Source organism: Balaenoptera ricei, chromosome 2 (assembly GCF_028023285.1).
Source record: "Balaenoptera ricei isolate mBalRic1 chromosome 2, mBalRic1.hap2, whole genome shotgun sequence".
Classification (NCBI taxonomy): Eukaryota; Metazoa; Chordata; class Mammalia; order Artiodactyla; family Balaenopteridae; genus Balaenoptera; species Balaenoptera ricei.
Window position 1 is genome coordinate 108,816,581 of NC_082640.1, and position 18,630 is coordinate 108,835,210.

The following is an 18,630-nucleotide window of genomic DNA, read 5'->3' on the forward strand; positions in this document are numbered from 1 at the left end:
GGCCTATATATTTACTATCCTAGTATATCTTATATATTGAAAAATCAACAAAATTATTTAAAATTCAAGGAATAACATTTGTGTCTTTGATAACTGTATTCTTGGAAATAATCTCATTATTCTAGCTGCCAATACATAGGGTTTTAAGCAAAGGGTTATATAAATGTTATTGGTCTATGTCTTGTTTAGACCATTATCAGTTTGCAATTATATGATTTTTAAAGTGCATTAAGTTATTAGATCAATAAGCATAGAAGGAACTAAGGAAGGAAAATTGTTACTGCTATAATTATGTCATGGGTCTAAAACTGTACCTATGAACAGATTTTTGAATGAAAAAATTCAAAGTTATAAAATTATGGTTGCATGTGGGATTGCACATGTTTGCGATTATATTATATAAGGCAACAAAACTGTAAGCATCATCTTTCCTTTCTTCGTTCTGAGAAAGCAAGATCCCCAAAGTAGCTTTGAGGATACTTTATTTATGGGCCTGCTAGTTCAGGAGCCACACACCAATTCATCATGCTCCTGCTTTGTGCCATCTGTTATAAATAAATATCCCTGCCTGCAACTTTCTGTCAGGGCATGTGTTTACTGTTATGCAGATGAATGCAATATGGGAAGACATTAAAGTTAAAAAAGAGAAAAATTGCTTATGAAAATGTCTATCGAACGTGTATATTCCTTCTACTTGTGTACAAAGGTTAGGATCACGTGAAGGCCTGTAACCCAAGCAAGTCTGACTCAGAGCTCCTCGTTTAGCTTGCAACTACCTGGGGAATAGGTGAAAACAAGCAGAGAGGACGTGGCCAGATTTACAAAGAAGCGCACAGCCAAAGCCTCTTCCCTGAGCCCTTTTAGCCATTTCACACAACATATTGCTGTGACTTTGGGGAGGGAAGGACACATAGGTAATGTGGGAACAGTGTGAGAGAGTTTTGAAGGCAGCAGTCAACATCCAAGCTAAAGAGTGAAGAGAAGCCTCTGGGGGCCTGTGAGAAGCAGAGTGACATGGTCAGAGCGCTCGGAAAGCGAAATAATTCTGAGAAGTGTGTAGAAAATGTTTGAAGTGGAAAGAGCCTGGGAGGTTGGGAATCAAGCTAAACAGAAAAAATGATGACAGTGACTCCAACAGCAAGAAACCCTAAGCATTCTGGCGCATTCTGGAACCAGTTACTGAATGCACAAACACACTTGAAACAGTAGAAGGCCCTTTTCTTCTATAGCATATTATGCCTCTTCTTTACCGCCTTCCCAGAATTCCCACAGACCTAGAAGTAGGAAGGATCCATCCCCAAGGAAAGAGTAGAGTATATCAACAACACACTACATTCCAGTATGTAAATAGAGTTATCTGTAACCCCACATGTTGATGAGAAGACAGAAAAGTAACATGTAGATATATAGTGATGAGAAAACATCTCACTGACTTACGGAAAACCTGAACCAGCCTTTTTCCCCAAATAGGAAGAACAATAAAATTAAGACAAGCAATCTAAAGACATTTATTTGACTTTTGGTTGCTTCACCTAAGTTTAGAGTATATACAAATAACCATAGTTTTATATAACCATAGTTATGGTTATATAAAAAAACATAGTATTTTTCATACCATTAGTATCTAAAACATCACTGTTTTCAGTGGTGAAATGGAGAAATTTACCATTTACTTAATATGAGTACTTAAAATTAGTAATTTTACCTTAAAAATTTATAATCATGATTATTCTTCATATTATAAATTTTAAAAAACTATGTAACTTGGCTGTAAGTTTTTTGGAAGTACTTATGGCCTAGGTAGAATGTTTTACTCGATAAATCTATATGAGAAAAGGGTACCTCCAAATTAACATAAAAGAATAAGTGATTTCCTGACTTCAAGATAAACTACAACTCTCATCCCCAGGGTGTCATTAAAGACTTGATATATTTTCTGAAGAATATTTTTGAAAGTCTCTTCTATTGGCATTATAATATTCCACAATGTTTTCTGTTAGTCATTTTATTATTTCCTTTAAAGATTTAATTCAATTCTCTTTAATGTGTTTCTCAGAAGATTAATTTTTCCCATTATTTATTTTTAGAACAAGATTTTTCCTTGAAAATAGGCCTTGATCCTTTCCTTTCTTATTGGACTTAAATATTTCTGCTTGGAAATGAGAGAGTTTGCAGTTAAATTTGAATTAAAAAACAGAATACCTTTCAGTAAATACAAATATTATCACTCTAACCAAATTGTTTTATTCGTGGTGTTTTCCAATTTTGAAGATTTCCAGAATGCTAATTTTAAAACTGCTTGTTGTAGAATATAGATTGCTGATAAGAAAGCATCTACAGTTACTCATTTTATATCAAATTGCTTGATTTGGGGTTGCAGTAATTACTAAAAGTGATAAATACTAATTAATTGTAGGGCAAATTAATAAATGCCCAATTACACTTCTAAATCATGATCTGAATAGATTTAGAGGTCAGGAATGTAGACATTACCTGTGTATTTCTCCAACTGGAGGAGTTAGAAACTAAGAAACAAGTTTTACACCTGGACTCTTTAAATTGGCAGAGTGAATTGTACTTTTAATTCTCATGCTCATTTAAGCTATTGCACCAGCAGTTACTGGAAATGAGCTTTGTACTAAACAAAAAATCTAAATTTAAATAAGGCTGAGTATGCATGAGTATCTATGGCTAAACACAAGAAGGCTGCTGTGGGGTGCAGGGCAAGTTTCAGGTCTTGATATTTTCTACTTTGCCAATCAGGCTGTTTCTTATTTCCTTTGCACCTGGACTGTTTGCTGAATAAGAGATGGCAAATAATGGAACTGATAGTAACTTTCCAGTGAGTAAGAACAGTCCCTTCTATCTGAGAGGAAGAATGTCAGGTCTGCAAAAGCCAAATGATCCAAAGCACCCAAGAGGAAAAACACCCGAAATGACTCCAGCACCTTGGGTCTCCTCCCCAAACAAACCCTGTGCTGCTATCAGGTTTGATAAGCAGGCTTTCCTCACCCATGAGGCTATAACATGATAATGTCATTCAATAACCCTCACACCCTTTCCTGCTATTTGTCCAGCACAGGAAACTGAGGATTTTCTTGTCGTGTGGACACAGCGGAAATATCTAACCCACAAATACTGACCCTCGCATGCAAACAGACCTATATCCTCTTTCCGCCTGACAACTTCCTTCCTGCATGCCAAGAACAATCTACCCTTCATTTTTTTCCGGACTTTATACTGACTACTCTGAAAGCCCTTGGGGAGAAGACCCATGTAAACTTCCACTCAACAGCTGGATTCTCAGACAAATAGGCTGCCATGGTTGAGATACTAAAGATGCCCTCTAAATATGGTGATATTGTATTGGAAACAGTTACTACATACCACAAATAGTGCTTGTGTTTTGACAATTACCTGAAGAATTTGGCCTGTATGGACAACTGCACTAGATGTTTCAGACTCAAATCTAAGATATTTTAAATTATATCATAGGCCAGAAAGTTCTCTTTTCTAGTTATCCTGCAGAACTAGACCTGATATCATTTTATGTTCTTCAAACCTGAGAATTTAAGACATAGACATTTAAACCTAGAGAGGCAGAGGATATTATAGTTGCACATCAAATTAGCAGCTAAATCCATTTTGCTCACCCATGCAGATTAGGCTTACTAGAGATATTCAAAATCACTATTCTTTGAGCTAGGTAGTAAGACTGATGCGGTAAGTTATATTGCTGCTTAATCACACCTCACACCTCAGGCAAGGACAGTGTGGCTTTTCAAATTTCTTTCTGAAATACTGAAAGCTTAAGACTTGACAGTCAAGGGACTTCCCTGGTGGTGCAGTGGTTAAGAATCCACCTGCCAACACAGGAGTCACAGGTTCGAGCCCTGGTCTGGGAAGATCCCACATGCCGCGGAGCACCGAAGCCTGTGTGCCATAACTACCGCGCCTGTGCTCTAGAGCCCGCAAGCCGCAACTACTGAGCCCGCAAGCCACAACTACTGAAGCCTGCGCGCCTAGAGCCCATGCTCTGCAACAAGAGAAGCCACCGCAATGAGAAGCTCGCGCACAGCAACGGAGAGTAGCCCCCACTCGCCACAACTAGAGAAAGCACGCGCACAGCAACGAAGACCCAACGCAGCCAGAAAAAAAAGACTGACAGTCAAAAACCTTATTCATGTATATTTACTTAACAGAATAACTTCTTGATATTAAAAAGGCAAAGAGCTCAAGCTCGGAAAACCTAACCCAAACTTGAAAAAAATGTTACTAGCTTTTGCATCCTTTTATGAAATCAGTTTCTTAGAGTTAGGTGGTTTATAATGGGCAAAGTTAAAATGCTTATTTAATAATGTTGTCAATAATTTCACTTGGTTTAAAACATTTTACTTCCTGGACAAGCCTAGTGTCAGGATATGCCTATGCAGCTAAACCTCAGGAAAGCGTAGCAGGGAGGAGGAGAAGGCTATACGTTGAAAGCAATGCTGCCAAGCACAAAGTCTGTTATCACCAGCTGCCTTTCTCCTCATATGTCCTCAAGTGCTCTCTAAAACTTCTACATATAAAATAATACCCAACAATGATAGAAAATAATAAACACTTCTATTTCTTTATGGCAGTTGTTGAATTGGTAAATAGTATTCATGGCCAAATGATTACCTTTTACCAATTTATCTAACTAATAAGTTTTTACATTTTTAATCCACACAACTTATTTAACAGTTTATTTAAAAATATGATAGTAAAGGACATTAAAAAGTACTTTGAGAGAGTTGTCACCACCATTCATGTGAAGGAAGGACTAAAACTGTCTTTCAGTCTCCAACAAATAACTCATTTGAGTGTATATTTCATCACCATGATGGCATAGAATAAACATAAAAATAATATTGAAAGGACTCCAAACACTAATTGCTTCTTTTTTGCCAGGAAATGTCCAAGCATTTTTCATGAACTATCTTATTTAAACCTAAAAGGTAGATATTATTATTTTACACTATTGTGTTAACAGCTGACACTGACCACTTACTACATGCATGTCACAGTTTTTAGAAAACTAATTAAATTAATTCTAACAAGAACCCTAAGATGGAAGTGTTATCCCAACTTTTACAGATGAAAGAACTAAGACACAAAAAGACAAAGTATCTTTCCCAAAGTCATAGAACTAGTAAGTGGTGGGGCTGGGGTTAGGAATAAGGGAATGTGAAAATTTAGAGCCTAAGACCTTGAGTGAGTCACTTGAGTTACAGGTTCCTTATCTCTAACTTGGGTCTAAAAATAACTGCCCCTCCACATCACAGGGCTGTTACATGGACCAAATGAGAAAAGGCGTGTGAATAATTAACATGGACTTTCCCTTACCCTTAACGCACACAATTCCGAATCACTAGGGCTAAACAACAGGCTGTATGTCAATTAAACATAAAAGCCACATTTCTCCTCTGTGGCTTTTTGTTACTTCACTTCCTTTAACAATTTCTGACATTTTCATAAGCTTGTTCAAAAGAAAGAAACCCATGCCATTTTGAGAGCAAAGAGCAATTTACTTCATAATTGATTGGGTAAAATGTCAAGAAAACGAAGAAACAGAAGGGTATTGGTGTTGGCTGCAGCTATGAAAACAACCCAGCACAACTTGGATGAAGGTTCTTGAAAAGTACTATGGGAGAGAATTTTATGCATCTATAGTTATTTGCTCAAAGATGCTGCTACATCAGCTCTAATATGTATCCCTGGAAACAAAGAGGCACTGATTAGCCCATTTTAGTTCAGTGCTTCTGAGGCAGACCTGATCTCAGAGGGAAGGCACAAAGCAGGAGGGACACTCATTGTTTTTATCATGGGATCTCAGTCTTAGGGAGGCCCCTGCTCACATCTGCACACCCACACAAGGCCCCAGTCCCACAAAGGCAGCTCATGGGAATACTGACCCTCCCAGGAGTGAAGGTTGGCATGAATGAATTAACACATTCATTTCTGAGTGATTCTTTGGCTTGGTTTGAATAGATGAAAATCCAGAGCTGGAAAGGAGAGAGTTTTTAATAATTTTCTATATTATCTGCTTCTGTTCTCCCTTCAGTAAGGATGGCTGGATGGTGATAATAGTTAATGTTTATTGACTACCTCCATGTGTAAGGCACTGTGCCGAGCAATCCACATTCTCTCTCTTATTCCTGACCACATCCCTCCTGACCACAGTATATAGACACCATTAAAATACCCATCTTAAGCACAAAGAATCTGAGGAACAGAGAGCTTAAGGGTATACAACTATAAGTGAGAGAGCTGTGATACAAATCCTTATAGCTAGATTTTAGCCCTTGTACTCTATACATTAAGGGATAGCTTCTGAAAAAAAACAAAATAGAAGAAGAAAAAAACAATGAGTTAATTTCAATCCACAAATCAACAGACAGTTGTGCCATGCTAGGTAAAAAGTGGTAAACAAGGCAGGCATGTCTTGCCTCTGTCAACATGTAACTTACTATGTACCAGGGAAAACAGATACTGAACAGATAATTTTAAGTGTATTGAATCTTATTAAGTACATATGCTAACAGAGCATTCCTCAAAGAACTTTAACCTAATCCAGGGGATACCTGAGGTAGCAGTGTTTAGATGGAAAGAGGAAGGATGAGCAAGTATTAAGTAGATAAAAGGAAGATGAAGAGTCTTCCAGGGGAGGTAGTGGTGTGTGTATGAAGACAGAAGAAGCATTTCAATACCAAACTCCATATATCCCTATTCACATACTATTTAAATACAAGGGATGATGTGATTATTCTGAATTATACAAAGATGAGTGAGGTGAAGTCACCTCTTCCGTAACTATCAATTCAGTGAAAGAGACAAAGCCATACATAAATACACGGAAAACAGCGGTAGGTAGCATAAGAAGATACAAACAAGATGAGAAGGGAAGGCAAAGGAAGACATTAACATTGATGTGGAGGGGAGCTTTTAACTGGTCCTTTAAGGATAAGTATAATGTTTAAAATGTAGTGGATTCTCTACTCTAAAGTGGGGAATAAATGGGAGAGTAGGAGTTAGCCCAGCAGGTAAAGGCTCTGCAACATTCATCCTGCAAAAATGTGAATGTGATCCCAAACTGAGGGAATCAGAAGTAGCTAATGAAAAATGAGGCATGGAGATGACAGCAGAGACAGCAAGAGGAGACAAAGTAGGAGGGCTATGCTGAGTAAATTCCTGAGTAAATGGGGCATTGTTCCCCATTGGTTTTTGCCTTCCCTGGAAAATGTGGTGTTGGCAGGGCAGGCTAACTTTAAAGGCAGAGAAAAGACCAGTCAGACATCTGTACCCTATGCAGCAATGTGAAAAGAACAAAGAGGTTAAAGAGAGAGTGAGAAAAGACATTATCATACTTCAGAGAAAAACAGCAAAAAATGTAGTCCAGAGACCTTTTTGTAGTTGGGACCACAAAGCCCCTGAAACGTAGTAACTAGTCATTGAGTAAGTGTAAAGAGAATCTGAAAGTCCATAAAATATACACATGAACTGCACAGAAGCAGAAAAAAGTAAGATGGAAAATGTGAATGCAGTAAAGAGAAGGAAGAAGCTAGAGAACTGACCTGTGACTAATAAACAATTGTTGACTCCCTAGTACAATATACTGTAATAAATAATAAGCAGAACTACACCTGTACAGTATGCCTGCAATAAATAATAACAAATAACAAATATCTGTAGAATTATTTATAGTGCCTGAAGCGTGTATTTTGACATATATTATTTCAACTAATCTTGTAAACCACCTTGTGAGATAAGCGCAAATCATGTCAAAATGTAATGCCAGTAGATACTTATCTATTGAGAGATAAATGGCCAAGAAATAAGATTCTAAATTCCTAAATCCTGTCCTACATCAGTCATCTCTCCACAAGTTCCCTGAATTAAAAAAAAAAAAAAAAAATTGCCCAAGGAGAAAAAGAGCAATTTATTATTATCTTACTATCTGGGGCTTTGACCCCAACACTGATGTGGACTCTAGCCTTCTGGTATGGCCCATGTGGAAGACTTCTTTTGCCCTAGCAAAGTAGACTTAAGTAGAGCAATGTCAAAGCAATTCTAAAGGCCTATACTGCTTCTTACCACTGCATTCCAAGCCCGACTATCAGATCTTACCATTCCAATGGAAGAAAAGAATAATCTAGAATGCATCTGCCATTAGGCCATAGTAGAAATTCAAATCAAGACAGTGGCTGCCCTAGATCTCAGTCTTCCAAGTCACTCTCATTTCATCATCCATGTGACAACCCAAGAGATGGCCTCTTCCCCTTACAGATAACTTATCCAAGCTCGTGGGGAGAGGGAAAGGGAAACTAAAAGGGCCATGTTCAAGTGTGAGCCAGTCTTTAACCTGGCACAGCTCTTAGTGCTGTGTCAACAAAATGAACCCAAACAATTCACAGCAGCAATCCTTCAGGGAAGAAGCCCTCAGCTTCTTTCTCCTGCAAAGAATTATTAGTATCCCGGCTTTATAGTTGTCAATGGCTTGACTAAGAACATACAATAATAAAAAATGAAACTAGAAATGGAATTCAGATTTTCTACTTCAAATTCCCTGCTCTTAGTTAAAATGAAAACTTTAATGTTTTATTAAATCAAATCTGCCCGATAAGATTTGTATATTCACAAATAATACCTTTGTTTCCTAAATCCCAACTTCAAAACTCATCTTGGGGAGTAAAAATGCCTGAAGCAAGGCGTTTTTATATATTAAATAAAACATTGATATTATCACTATGCTGATGTCTTCTTTGAAACACTCACATTAGTGCCCAAGGAGGGTCTTGAGACTGAGGACCACAACCCTGATTCATACTGCTCTATTTGCTAAATGTGAGGAGCACACAAAGTAGCTTCAGACCTGAGGCCACATGTATCTGGTGACCTTGAAGCAGGACTATTATGTTCCTCAACATCTTTGCAAACACGGGGGAAAGCCCCAGTAGTTGGAAATCTTGTTCTAAGAATGAAGGTTCTGTATCAAGGGAGTACTACGACCTGCCAACAAGTTGATGGGTATATTTTGGAAGCCATTTTTATCTAATATTTTGCCTCAGGAGAGCTCGTTCGGTTTTAATAAAAGTCCTCAATAAAAATGGATGAGCTAGTGCATCAATTCTCTTGCTTCTAATTTAAGAATCTGGTACATAAAAGCACAGAGAGTGTGAAGGAAATGGATCATGACCTTATGACATTTGGCATGATTTCTGAGGCAGGTGTCAGATAGGTTCATAAGCAACTATCTTGCCAAATCTTATCAAAACCTAAAAGACGAAAAGAGAAGAAAAAATACACACTTTATAACTGACATCAAAAAGGAAGTCATTTTATTTTTAGTACATTTGCTTTGGAGGGAGAGCCAACTAATTGGAAAGAGTCCATAATTTAACCAACATCAGATCTCCTCACTGCATTCCCCATTGAAACTTAATAAATGTTAGTTTCCAGATTCACTGACTTTACAGTTTTCTCTAGTTAATGATCAGCAAGCACCTTTTATTACTTTAAATGAAAACAAAATGAAGACCTGAAATCTTGTGATCAAGAATCTGCTGGCAGACAAGCAAAATTGTTTGGTCTATTTTTATGGTTGATATAATTGTATTCAAAACCCATAAACAATGTACATCCACTTCAATACTTTTCAGCCCGTCTTTGGTCATAAACTTTAATTAAAACAAAACATCCCTTAGGTAAATCAAAGGAAGTGCCATTGAAATAATATAAACACCCAAGGAAACCTTGGGCTGTTTCCATGCTCAAGTCTGATTAGGTGGAAAAGCACCAAGCACTTGTGTCGGTAGACCAACCAATAGAGTGTGTGATTATAAGCACTTTCTCTAGTATTAAAGGTCTTCCACATAGTTTCTGGGAAAAGTGGTGCCAAATTTCTCTGTTCCAAGAGAGGGTTTTCCACTTGGAGGCTGTGGTATCTATAAAGGCTATCTTTCATGAGCAGGGTGTCCTCTATTTAGCTGTCAGAAGGCCTGTCTATCGCAGGACTTAGACTGTCTGTCCCATTTGGCTGATGTCAGAAACTTATGCTAGAGTTATGGCAGAGAAAACATGTTTTCCATTACGCTTGCACCAAAGTGTTGATTAAGGTGGCACATGTCAGACCTGGGAGTAGCCAGCACTCAAAAACAGTATAGACTTTTACAGATGCTGAAATTGTTTCCAGAAAATTCAGCATCTCAACTTATCTTTTTTTCTTTCTCTCTCTCTTTTTTTTTTTTTAAAGAGAGAAAAGAACCCAGGGCATTTTGCCCTTATTTTTAAACTAGCACTTTAATCATGTCTGATTTATTTATTTTTACCATATTCAGACATTTCCTTGTGTTTGTAGTCAAAGAACCTTTTGATAATTGGCAAGTAGATTCTACAAGAAGCAAAGATTTCAAATTTTACTTGAGATCTGGTGCTCTCTATAAAGGGTGCTCTCTATAAGATGATTCTTAACGTTTTTATAATTCTGAGCCCTTTCAAAATCTGTCAAAACTATGCATTCTTTCTCAGAAAACAACTGCGCAAGATCACAAACCTATGTGGAACACCTAGAATTCCAAGGGCCTCAGGTTAAGGACCATTGTCTAAGTGAAGACAGAAATAATCATACAGCTGGCAGATTGAGTTTTTACTAGTAGATAGGAATAGAATTCCTTCACAAAACATAAATATTAATGAGCCCATATAATTTAAGCAGCTGTTGGCAGTTGGTAGAATCTTCTCATTCTGGAAAGTAGGGAAAAGCAGAGGTTATCCCAAAGGCCAGCAAGCCCTTATGTGTAAGTCTCCTTAGAAGGCCAACTCCTTAGACAATATATTGGTTTCCAATGACCGTCAGTCAAAACTACATTGTTTCAGAAACAGAATCAGGGACATAGATGGTGGTTGCCAAGAGGGAGGTGGCGGGGAGAGGGATGGATTGGGAGTTTGGGATTAGCAGATGCAAACTGGTATATATAGAATGGATAAACAACAAGGTCCTACTGTATAGCACAGGGAACTATATTCAATATCCTGTGATAAACCATAATGGAAAAGAATATGGAAAAGAATGTATATATGTATAACTGAGTCACTTTGCTGCACAGCAGTAATTAACACAATATTGTAAATCAACTATACTTCAATTAAAAAAAAAACTGCTTTGTTTCTCCTTAAGGAAATACAGAGTCTCAGAGTGATAATGAGTAGACTTGCCAGATTTAGCAAACAAAATGAGGGACACCCAGTTAAATTTGAATTCCAGGTAAGTGAGAAATAATTTTTAGTACAAGTATGTCCCAAACATTGCATGGGACATGCTTATACTAAAAATTATTCATTGTTTATCTGAAATTAAATTTAACTGGGTACCCGGTATTTCAGCTGACAACCTTGTAAGTACCCAAAATTTTACAGCCAGTCACTGGCTGACAGTGGGATCTAAGTTTCTAATATTTTCTAAACAATAAGTAATGAGAATTACCACTAGATTTCACAATATCACTTCAGTGAACTCTTGGGCTATTGGCAGTTAAGGCAAGCCAAAGTGATGAGGTTGATATTCAACATTTTGGTTTTTGCCCTTAACTGTCTGACTCTGGTTCATTAACCCATTGTTCTCCTTCTTTCACTCACCCCTAAATTTGGGTATTTGACGATCTTTGGTCCTCAACCCTGTCTATTCTTTATCCTTTCAAACTTTCTTTGCATTTTCATTTACCCTACCACATCAGTATTTTTACCAATGACTCCCCAATCCACACTGCTATTTATTCTAACTCAAGACTAATTTTTCCATTTGCCAGCTGAGCCTTATGCCAGAAATGGACTCATTAAATCCCATAATGACATCTCAACCTACCACCAAATAGCAAAGCATCATTTGTCCTCTTATTTCTTTTTCCTTATTTCACATTCCTAAAATTAGTTAACTAAATCCTGTATATCTATCTGTTAAATATTTTCCCATCCACTACCTCCTTTCATTTCCCTTTTCCTGTGCTCTAGTTCAGATCCTCATCATCTCTTTCCTGTATTATTGCATTAGCCTTGAATTCATTTCCCCACTTTTAGTATTTTGCCACTGTACTGCATCTACATTATGGTCACATTCATCTTCCTTTTCTATTTAACCATTTATTGAGTGTCTACCATGGATATACAAAAGCAGTAAGACTAATATTTGCCCTCAATAAAAGTACATTCCAGTGGAGGAGGTAAAAATATGCACAAAAGAATATAATTGGCCCTTGGCCAGAGAATAACACAAAATACAGCGGTTATAGAAGTATGTTAGGGGCATGGGTGATGGTGGTAGGAAGGTATTCTGATGCTTGGATGAGATAACACCTGAACTGAGTTTTAAATTGGATCAGCGTTGGCCATTAATCAGGGAGACCAGAGTTCCAGGCAGAAAGAATACCATATACAAACACATGGCAGTATAAAAAATGTGACACTTTCAAGAAACTTCAGTAATCCATTATGGCTGGAATATGTGATTCTAAGACAGGAGGGATGAGGTTATACAGGTAAGATGGGTCACATAAGCCACGATAATAATTTAGATTCTACCATGAAAGCAATGGAGAGTCTTTGAAGCTCTTTATGTAGAGTGATGACAAGATCAGATTTGTATTTTGAAAAAGGGTGTGAAAGGATATGAAAAATGGTTTTTAGATGGCAAGGCCTGAAGCAGAAAGATGGTGAGATACTATTGCAGAGATCTCTGTGGGAATGATGCAGGCCTTTCCTAAGTCAGCAGCAATAATGATACAAAGAAAATATTCAAGAGATATTTAGGAAGGGTTTAGATTACTTGGTGATGGCTTATATGTAGAAAAGAAGGAAAAGCATTTCTTTGATTATATGAAGGCTTGGTGAAACCTGCCCTGATTCCCATTGTCTACAGTAGAGATTTTAAGTACCCAGAAACTAAAGTAATAATTTACTATGAACCATTTCAACATAAAATATTTTGCATTTATCACTTGTCACATGATATTCTTTAAACATTGTCCTGGGAGGCGGGGGGGGGGCAATTTTCCCCCCCAGGGAATATGGTAAAGTCTGGAGACATTGTTGGTCATCAGAAAAGGGGAGATAAAGAGAAGAATGCCACTAGTCTGGAGCACAGGACAGGCCCTGACAACAAAGAATTATCTGGTTTCTATTCTTAGTGCCAAAATATCCATAGTGGCAAGGTTCAGCAACTGTGCTATACAGCATCAAGTGGATCTCTTACCCTGAAATGTAAGGCTCTTCAAAATATTGCCCAACTTCCTTTCCAGACTAAATTCCTATAGCCCTGCAAGTCTTCTATAGACCAAGCAAAAACAACCTATTCCTGATTTCCCAAATATATCTCTCACTTTCCACCTAACCAATCTTTCTTTTAATATTATTCTCTCACCCAGGAACATTTTCTCACCACCTGTTGGACTGCACGCCACAGGCCTTTAAGTCCTGTGCTTGCCCAGCTTCAAGACTGAAGAAAGAGCCCGGAGTCAGCAACAGAGACATCAATGGTTTAATGGATAGCAGGGGAACTTACAGGTCTGAAGCAAGGTCCTGGAGCAACACCCCACCATGTGCAGCACATGGCGGGCAGGACATGGTGGCAGTCTTTGCTCCCAAGGTGGAGGGGAGATTGCCAGTTATAGGGGGAGTTGACTTCAGGTTGGCTCATTAGTTACCAGAGAAACCAGCAGAGGGTCATGCCCCTCACCACCCCTTTGATAAGCTACCACTAGCTGGGACCTGGGGCAAGTACATAGGAAGGTCAGTCATGTGCATTGGGTATAGGTGAAGCAGGCACTGGTCTGGCAGGGGATGGACAGAGAGCAAGAGAACAGCCATCTTGAGTGGCCTGACCATACACCACCCCACCCCAACCCCCATTTGATTGTCGAAGTGCTACCACTGTCTCCTCCATGAAGTCTTTTATAATTTGCCCTTCCAGATAAATCCTCTCCCTCCTCTGCATCCATTTTGTGGTATTCATTACATTGTACCTGGTAAATGTACTACTAGTGGATTGACTTTGTCTTATCCCCCTCCTTGAAGAAAGACCCTAACAGGCCAAGCACAGTTCCTTCAACAAAGTAAGCATTCAATAAATATTTGTTAAAACTAAGCATGATTTTCTAAATCAGTTGTCTAAAATCAATGCCTAGGCTTCCACTGCATTCAGGTGGACAATTCAGAGTTGACAGGTTCTCACTTATAAATGCTAAATAATATGTAGTGACAGTAAACTGTAACCAATACTTAGTTCTACAAATATTGTGCTTTCTAATTTGAATATGCTTGTCACCACAGCCCACGAAATATCTGAGTTTTGTCCTTAAGTTCTCATTCCAGTCCAGGTTTTGGATTTGCTTGGTAGAATAGATGCTTAAGATTCCTTATACCTCTTTACGCACAGATTTTCCTATCTACCAGGTGTTCTACATTGCCTTCCAACTGCTCATTTTAAGCTATTTAATTCTGCAGTGCCTGTTTCATTGTTGATATCCTTAGAAAATTTTTTCTGCCTGGTAAAATAAAACCTGTTCCTTGTCAGCGTAATAGATAACTAAACTACTTCATAGAAACACTGGGAAATATGAATGGTATGGGTGGCCAAGACGTTGCTTCTAGATTTTTAGTTTATTGCCTTTTGACTTTTACAAGACTTACTTAAGGACAAGGATGGAATATTGCTTAGTCCTCTGAGGGCCATGCATTCATGACAGGCATTTGCTTTGCCTAAGCACTAATTCATTTCTACCACCTCTGAGACAGTTTTTTTTTTTTTTCCCCCCCAAATCCAGTAAGGTCTATGAAACTGAAAAGAACCTGTGGATCACCATGTTACTTACCATACACAGTGAGGGTAGGCTTGGCAGTTCTGGTTTCTGCTGCCATGTTTGGCCTTAGGATATGTGTAACAGCCTCAGCAACAGAACGTGCACAAATCTTCAGCAGGCAAGGTGATGTAGAAACCAAACTACCTTCCAAGCTATGGAGAAATTTAGCTGGTAAAAAATAAATCTAGGCCAAGTATACTGTTTCCAAAGCAGATATTTGCAAATCATCTGGACCAGGATGGCTTTGTGCACACAGATCAAAAAGTTATGGCCTGACCCCTTCCTCCCAAACAGTTCCATCTTCATGGCAAGAAAGTGTTTGAGTTGTTGGCCATTGTGTGATACAAAGGATGAAGGATGGGCTCTAGTTTTATTCTTCTGTCTTAATCTATAATTGGTGTCAATTAATACTCTGGGAGATATAGATAGATAGATAGATAGATAATAAATAGTTTAAAGATAGAAAACGAAGCCCTAAGAAGCCAATTCCTCCTGAGAAGATTAAAATTTGGAAGAGAAAAAGAATGTTTTTGATTTTTTAAATTTAGGTATAAGCAACATATAATATGAGTTTCAGGTGTACCACATGATTTGATAATTGTATGTATAGTGAATGATCACCACAATAAGTCATTAACGTCCACATTTTTAATATTTTCTTGAAATAGCTATTCTAGTTAGAATAATAAGCTATTTATTTCCATCCTCCTTCCACTGGACTGACATGGGGAAAATGCATTTTTCTTATTTATGCCTGATCAAATGTGAACATATTTCACTACAACATGAGACCCTGAAGACCATGGATCATATCTTATTCATCTTTGTTTGTCTTCATATCACCTGGCCCAGAGCTTTGTATGTTTTAAGTGTACAGTAATTGCTATTGATTTCATATTTGATCAGTCTTGTGGTATAGAGACAGGTGTGGTCTGCAATGGCACTACCAAGCGCCTCTATCAGTTCTCTCTGTATATTGATAAGTTTTTAGACTTCAGTTTTCAGATGAAATTCTCAGATTAAATTTATCATACTGATATAAATATATATTTGTCTATCATGAAATTTGAAAAATATCAAAAAACAATTATTAAGAAAGAAAAATGGAGGAAAATGAAGAAAATTATTAATATTATAATAGTAAGAAACTGAATACACTTAACTGTTAAAAAGACCAAAATAGTAATACAGTGGAATTTTGTCAATTATATATTTTATCCAAGTGTTTAAATTGTCCAAATGCCTATTGTGATTCACTGTTTTGATACAATAGTAACAATGAAATGAAATCCAGTAAGCTATAAGTAAAGGGCATTAAACTGCAACTTTCATTCTCAAATGGGTACCTCTAACAGCATCCTTCCCAAAGTATTCAAATAACATTCAAGGTCTACTTCACGGCAACTCCAGCCAACATAAAGTGAAGCACTTGTCAATTACATGTTAAATATTACAACTTTTATAATAATGATTCTATATACAGAGTCATGAAACACTTTTTACTTCTTCCAAGAACTTCCACACACTGCTTTGATTATTATAATCTTGAGGTGAACAGGGCAAACATCATTCTTTTCCAGTTTACAGATAAGAAAACAGGTACAAGATTTTAAATAACTTGCCTGCATACGTCTTCTTTCAGTAAGGGGCAGAGAGGAATGACACTCATCAATAACTCCAAGGCAGACTGTGACTGCCTCCCATATTTGTTTTACCAGAACATATATAGAAGAGTTCTGGCATACCATAAACACACAATCATTTCAATTATTCATTTATTCAAATGTGATACTGAGTATTCACAATGAAGGAATAGACATCATCTGACTCTAAGACCAGAGTTTTACCTTAAATGTATAGGTAGTAAATTCAGAAAGTGGAGAATGCTGTGGTGCAGCAGCCAGGTCCCCCTACAGGGCTGAGGCATTCTTTCTCCCAACTCACAGATCACAACTGCATCCTCCTATAGAAATTGCCCTTGGCCAACGGAAACTGTTTGGCCCAAGATTATGTTTCTTCCTGGAGCCCACCTGTGTCTAATGACTGGTCAATGCAAGGCTAAAAAGCCTGGGCCCTTTGCCTAAATTTGGGAAATCTTCAAAGGATCGTTCCAGCTTCAACACTCCCAGTGGGATCATCTGAGGCTGTTATTGCAACCACATTACAGTTCAGTTTCTTCAGCTGCCCATTCCTGTTATCTTTGCCCTCTCACAGGTGTTGTTCCTGAGAAGGCACCTCAGTAAATCTCCTGCATACAAATCTCCAAGTCTCAAGTCTATTTCCCCAGGATCTTGAATTGTGATGGTTAGCACAAGAGTCCAGTGGGACAGATTCTAAAGTGGGATTTTCATTTCTGGATACATCCAGAGTCTCATTAAACATTAAGTTTCAGGTGGTTACTTTGGGTTCCTCTGAACAAGAGATTAGCAGATAGAGAAAGGAGTCTCCATCCTAACAGAGACAATTGACCCTGATCATCAGGAAGATGTGGGTCTATTTTCACACAAAAAGGACAAGGAAGAATAAGTTTTGTGCCCAGGTGATCCACTGGGGCATCTCTTGGCAATCCAATGGCCAGTTTTAATGGCAAATGGACAAGTACCTCAGTCATGGCCTAAGAAGAGCATGGTAACCATAGGCTCATGGATGAGAGTCTAGTCACCCTTGCAGGTAAGCCACCTGGACCAGCAGAGTTGTTAATCAAGGGTGAGGGGAAACCTAGAACGTATAGTTAAGGACAGAGATGGTGAGTGTCAGGAACAGCTTTGAGACCAGCTGTCCTGACTGGGGCTAGAATTCCTCTTAACTTTCTCTTGAAAGTTTCCCCAGGAAAAGAAACCATCCAGAATGAAGTAGGTCTTCCCAGATGGGTTGAATTTACTATATGAAGCAAACAGATTTGAGTGGCAGAGGGAGTGGACTGTACTGGATTCTGTAGTGTGCCCTTCATATTTCCCCAAGGACCAAGCCATTTATTTTTTCAACTGTAACCCTCTCCAAGAATTGCCCTTGGCTAAAGGGAGCTGCTTGACCTAGGGACAGACCACATCCAATGACTGATCATTGCAAGGGTGCAAAATTTCAATCCCCTTGCCTCCACTTGAGACATCTCTGAAGGGATATTCTAGCTTCAGAGCTCCCTCTGAGTTGGCTGAAGCTATTGTTGCAACTGCATCACAGTTTGATTCCTCCCTCTGTCCAGTCCCACTTTCCTTTGCTACTCAGTAAACTGCCTGCAACCAAATAGCCAAATCAGTCTGTTTCCCAGGGAACCTTGTATTTGACAACCAAGAATCCAACTGTATATAATTCCATCCTTTATATTATACATCCTTAAATGATCCAAAATTTGTTTTTTTCTTCCTCTGGGTCAGAATTTGTCATTCAGGTGACAGAAGCAGAAGCAAAAAAGCAAAATTATTACTTTATTTTCCTCTAATGGTTCTGGCTCTTGGGTTATGATCACCTTACTTATCTGAAAACTGACTATAACTGAGCTTTAATTTCATCTTATGCAGTGGCTTTTTTACAGCAAATATTTTATAAGGCTTGTCTTCCTGCTGAATCAGAACCCATGTGGTAGCAGGTCTGACAAAATAGATTGTCATGATCTATTAAATCAATAATCCATGCACTAAAGAAAATTTACACTATGAGTTCCACTCTACTCTCCAATATGCATCACTACAAAGCTTGGGGAAAAAAGCCAGCTGCTGCAATGGTGCATAAAGAGGTAATTTTTAGGTTTTTTTCTTAT

General features: G+C 38.1%; 1 long non-coding RNA gene across 1 annotated transcript in view; it reads right to left on the reverse strand.

Annotated features, from left to right (window-relative positions):
- LOC132359517 (uncharacterized) overlaps nt 1-18,630 on the reverse strand; it is a 583,379-nt gene that overhangs the window by 450,602 nt on the left and 114,147 nt on the right. The window lies entirely within an intron of this gene.